At 39.8% G+C, this 5,842-nt stretch overlaps 1 long non-coding RNA gene across 1 annotated transcript; it reads left to right on the top strand.

Annotated features, from left to right (window-relative positions):
- The first annotated feature begins 1,209 nt into the window (after positions 1–1,209).
- LOC125482660 lies at positions 1,210–3,453 on the top strand. The gene is made up of 2 exons (XR_007261718.1): positions 1,210–1,337; positions 2,025–3,453. It is a non-coding gene; the product is annotated as an uncharacterized LOC125482660 (long non-coding RNA).
- The last annotated feature ends 2,389 nt before the right edge of the window (positions 3,454–5,842 follow it).

The following is a 5,842-nucleotide window of genomic DNA, read 5'->3' as shown; positions in this document are numbered from 1 at the left end:
TGAGTTTGACAATGGGTTAGCTATGATCTGCCAAAAGCCTATGTTCACCAATCAGTGCGTATGTTTGGATTCCTACAGTCTCACACACCACAGGATCAATCTTGTTAGCAACCTCATGAATGGGGCTGTAGCCATGTGCTCACCATGTAAGCTTGATGCTGAAATAGAGCATATCAAAATTATCCTGTGTGATTATGGATGCCCTGATCAAATCATCACTTGTATATTGCAAAACTCAAGAAAGGCCCCTGTGCACCATTTTTGAACCTGAAATGAATCTCAATCTACCTCAGATTACCCTGCGAAGAGAAGTATCTGAAAAATCTGCACAACAAGCTGCTACTATACAGTCAATCCATGGGTGTTTTTCTTTCCATTACCAGGATCCTGTAATCAAGCCAAAAAGACATTTTAGCAACCACACAAATGTGTAATGTGATATATGAATTTCAGTGCTCGTTACATAGGCCATATGTCCCAATGACTGGCAGACCGTCTCAAATAACACATCTTGTCAACTATTCTAGGCTGTCAACGTGCTGATCATGGTCCATAGCCTGAGATTGCAATCCTGAAAAGTATATCCACCATAGGATGTTATTCTGCTGTTGAGAATCATTTATTAAATAATCCAGACTATGCTAAGAGTTGGGTTGGACACCCATCAGCTGGGCTCGCAGTGTGATGTATTGCTGCATGCTAAATGCTACATACATAAGTAAGCAAGATGCTGTTTTATGTAGGCAAACGGTTTGCGTACAAACATTTTGTCAAAAAAGGTCAAGGAAGCATCCCCATGGCAACAACCTGACCAATCAAAATCTACCTGTCTGGTCTGAGAATTAAGTTTGACAATTAACTGTTCTTGATGCATCGCCATTCCAATGATCGACCGACAAATCAGTACCATATTCTCATGCTGTATAGATTGATGTCCCTTTGTCAAAGTCTGTTCATTGTATCATGGTTTTAGTGAGTGCAAAACAAAAAGCTCTTTTTAACAATGCTTAAGTTCTGTGCTACCAAGCAATTAGTTATGCTTTTGTCTATGTTCAATTTTCCTCAACACTCTACAATCACTTTACAAGTTGAATATCACAAAAGGCATACACTACTTTCCTTTTACCAGCCACAGTACAAACACATTTAACTTTCTCTATTTAAATTTCTAATCTTCTGCTGTAGGAATCTAACAAACTGCAAATTTTTTTAACAGCTGTGGCCACCTGACTTATCACCTGGAACTGCCGTATACCATCCTATCACAACCGTTTGTGGCACATGCAATTGTAAAAACATATTGTCAAAGAATATGCAGTAACTGCTCTTTTGTTCAGGTAAGTACCAAGCTATGAATTTATGATATTATTCAAATGCTAGGAAATGTGTTGTGCCATCGTACACTGATAACCTGAGAACAGACTAGAGAGTTGAACAGTTGGACGAATGATAGACTGAGGGTTAGTGAGCACAACAGTTGTCTGACTGGGAAATACAGAAATGCCAGGATAGACTGAGCCCACTAGGATATGGTGGCAATGAAACAAGCAATAACTGACAACAAAACTGTAATTAGTTGTAAATGTAAAAACTCATCTAGTTTAATAATGTCCTTTTAGGGAGAGAAATCTGCATTCTTACTTGGTCTGACCTACATGTTAACCCTTAATTACCCCCCTAAAATGACTCAAGAAGGCACTTCCTTGAGTGACATTTACATCTCAAGAAAGAATAAGTGATATCAACACAACTCAATGTCAAAAAGACAAGGACTTTGAATTTTATTGCACTTTTCACATCCATAAGATTTCCCAAGTCATTTTTTCAGTTAATGAAGCACTTTGGAATGGTAGTTAGTGTTGTAATGTTGCAATTATGCACAGCAAGATCCAACAAATAACAATGTGATAATGACAAGATAACTTTATTTTAAATATTCAGGTATGTAAAAGTATACATTTAAGGTATTTAGAAATATGGGCTATGTTTACATTGTCTGACATGTCCTGTCCTTGTACCTGCAGGATAATTCTCCAGCATGTATTGCAAGAAACATAACACAAACATTAAAAATTGATTTAAGGAAACACCACAGAGGACACCATCATGCTCATCGGAACCACAATCCCAATGTCCATGAAGAAGACCAACTCCAGCAAAACAGGACAGATCCTGTGCAGTTGGGGCATAATACACATAAACACCACCAAAATCATCACCATCCCCACCATCAGTATGACCAATCTAATTCAGAATCAGAAACGCCTGACATGGTAGCAGGTAATGGCTCACCACAACCGTGAATAAACAAATCAAACTGTAAGAGAAAGTTCAAGTGAAAGCCTGAAGGTATGTCAGAGTTAGCAGGAATCAGATGATGATGATACTGTCGTCAGCTGTTCAGTGACAAGTCCTCTAATAACGAGGTGACATGACACTGCAGGACACAATCATCATCCTGACAATGACAGGAACAGGGACGTGTAGACAGCCTCATTGAATCCTGACAGTGACGCTTGATCCCTGCTCTCTGACCACAAGATCAGATGAGCCAAAGGCACTGAGGACCTTGACAAGGAGTTAAAAGCAGAGAATGACGAGATGGGTTGAAGTAAACACTTCAGTTGGAATGTAAACTGCTGTCTATTTTCGTAAAGCTTTGAAACTCCATGTTGAAATTTAGCTGTAAGGTTCAGTCCAACCCCTCTTTTCCATCTTGAGGGCTGATTTGCTGCCAAACCATACTCTGAGGCTGATCAGTATAAGGTACCGATTAGTCCTTTTCACTGTTGCTTGTTGTCCCAATCCTTGTGGTTGCCACTATGAGGACAGCAGCACAAACTATCCTGTAGGAGCTGCTATTTGATGTAAGGCAAATGCAAAGGGAAGATAAGTGAAGTTGAGAAGCTAATCTGCATTATATCCAACAACGTTTTAACCAGTTTGATGTGTTGGTACTCTCAATGCATCATATTTTTTCCCACAAAAATTTTGAGATAAAAGATTCTCCTACGTTTTATCTTCCTCTGATTTTTTCATTTCAGTTATAACAAGTAAGAACATTTTAAAGAGAAATTAGCAAATAATTCCTCAATTTTTTTGTAATTAAATACAGCCAGTGCAAACAGGAGGTTGGGGGTCATAAACAGACAAGTTGCAATCCCAATTCACACCTACTCTCCTCTCTAATTCAAAATGTGGATAACAAAGACATCCTGTATTAAAATTAGGGAGTATTAGCTTTTAGTGTTAAGAGAAAACCTGATTATGTAGAAATGAAAGATCATTTGGAAGCAAACACCATATTTCATGATGGTTACCAGGGAAACCACTTACCCTAGTTCACCTGAATTCCTGTATGGTAAATGTTAGCAAATTAGATTCTCTGGAAAGTCTGTAGTGCACTGGAAGTGTTCTGTAAGAAGATTTTAATAAACATTCTGTTTTCAATAAGCACTGTTGGCACAGTCTTTTTTGTTTATGAACAAATCCATCAGTGATTAAGTCATATTTAATACTGGGCAATCGGTATTGGAAAAATTGCTTTGGGCATTGAGATTCAATTCTGCATTTTAGTTTAATCAATTTAAGAATCAATTACACAACATAGATTTTAATTTGCTCCCACACTGAAGTTATTAGTGTAAATCTACAGTTCAGCCTTAACCTGACTCTGGATCAAAACAGAATCTTTCAGGAGTCCCAATTCAGTTTGCTTTATACTGCAGTCATTACCAGATACGAGATTCATGCCACAAAATTTTAGGACAAGATAAATAGTTTCTGATGTAACTGTGCCATTAGGTTATCTTTTTGTATACAGTAGCTAGCATTTCAAATTAGATTTAAACAATAAGAATACAAAATTAAAATGTTAGATTTCTGATGCTGGAATTTGAAATGCAAACAGAAAATGTTGGAAATATTCAACAGGTCTGGCAGCATCTGTGAAGAGAGAAACAGGGTTAACGTTTCAAGTTATTGAACTTCCATCATAACTGTTCTGAGGAAAGGGCATCACCCTGAAACATTAATTCTGTTTCCGCTTCCACAGTTCCTGCTTAAGGATTTAAGCTTTCCAATATCTTGTGTTTTCATCAATAATAGCAGCTTGCATTTCAAAAGAACTTTTCATGCAACAGAATATCCAACAATGACTTCACGGAGTTGTAAACAGTGGCAAATTGTCTGTCTGGAGTTTTAGCTTTCTCCTTGTGTCTGCATGAGTTTCCTCTGGGTGCTCCGGTTTCCTCCCACAGTCCAAAGATGTGCAGGTTAGGTGGATTGGCCATGCTAAATTGCACATCGTGTCCAGGCAAGCTAGATGGGATTAGCCATGGGAAATGCAAAGTTACAGGGATAGGTTAGGGGTTGGGTCAGGGTAGGATTCTTCAGAGGGACAATGTGGACTCGATGGGCTGAATGGCCTGCTTCCGCATTATAAGAATTGTATGGCTCTATGAAATGGACAATAGTGTCAGAAATTTCCTGGTGGGCAGTGTTGGTTAATTGGTATTTTAACGAGTGACATGGGTGGCATGGTTGTGGTTCATTTTTTAATGAAAAGGTTCTTGAATGGTGAATCTGGAGTGCATTTTTAAAAATTTATTCATGGAATTATGGTGTGGCTGGCTGGGCCAGTTTTTATTGCCCATTCTTGTTTGCCATTGAGAAGGTGGAGGTGAGCTGGGTTCTTAATGCACTGGGATAGCATTAGGGTCACATGTGTGGTGGGTAGATCCACAATGTTGTGAAGGAGGGAATTCCAGGATTTTGACCCAGCAACAGTGAAGGATCTGCAAAACATTTCGAAGTCAGGATGGTGAGTGATTTTGAAGGGAAACTTGCAGGTTGTGGGATTTTAATGTATCTGTTGCCTTTGTCCTTCCAAATGATAGTGATCATGGTGTGTAAGGTGCTGTCTTAAGAGTCTTATTGAATTTCTGCAGTGCAAAAATAGATGATTTGGTTTGATTGATTTTACACGTTTAAAATTTTACATGTGTCACATGTACCGAAATACAGTGAAAAGCTTTGTTTACAAGCGGTACAGGCAGATCACAGCAAGCAAAGGAAGTACGGATCAAAAAGACTTAGAGGCATACAGGTTACGTTGCAGGTTACATTATTTGAGGCTAGAGAGTCCATTCATCAGTCTGATATCAGCCGGGAAGAAGCTGTTCCTGAACCTGCTGGTGCGTGTGTTCAGGTTTCTGTGCCTTCTGCCTGATGGAAGAGGTTGTAGGAGATTATTACCGGGGTGTGATAGGTCTTTGATGATGTTGGCTGCCTTTCCGCAGCAGCGAGCCGTGTAAACAGAGTCCATGGATGGAAGGTTGGCTTCTGTGATGGTCCGGGCTGTGCACACCACCTTCTGTAGTTTCTTACGGTCCTGGGCAGAGCAGTTGCCATACCAGGTCATTATACACCCAGACAGTATGTTTTCAATGGTGCATCTGTGGAAGGTGGTGAGGGTCCTTACGGACATGGCAAATTTCCTGAGGTGCCTGCGGAAGGAGAGGCGTTGTTGTACCTTCTTGACCGTCGCATCTATGTGGGAAATCCAGGACAGGTTGTCGATTATCGTCACTCCGAGGAACGTGATGCTCTCCATCCTCTCAATCTCAGCTCTGTTGATTTGGATGGGGGCATGTTCTCCTCCTTTCTTGCTGAAGTCGATGATCAGTTCTTTAGTTTTGCCAACGTTGAGAGACAGATTGTTCTCATTGCACCATGTCACCAAGCCCACTATCTCCCTTCTGTATTCTGACTTGTCATTGTTAGATATCCGTCCTACTACGGTGGTGTCAGCAAACTTGTAGATTGCATTTGTTAAGAATTT

This window comes from Rhincodon typus, unplaced genomic scaffold, assembly GCF_021869965.1.
Source record: "Rhincodon typus isolate 14 unplaced genomic scaffold, sRhiTyp1.1 hic_rhity00014389, whole genome shotgun sequence".
Classification (NCBI taxonomy): Eukaryota; Metazoa; Chordata; class Chondrichthyes; order Orectolobiformes; family Rhincodontidae; genus Rhincodon; species Rhincodon typus.
This window is presented reverse-complemented; position numbering and strand designations above follow the sequence as displayed.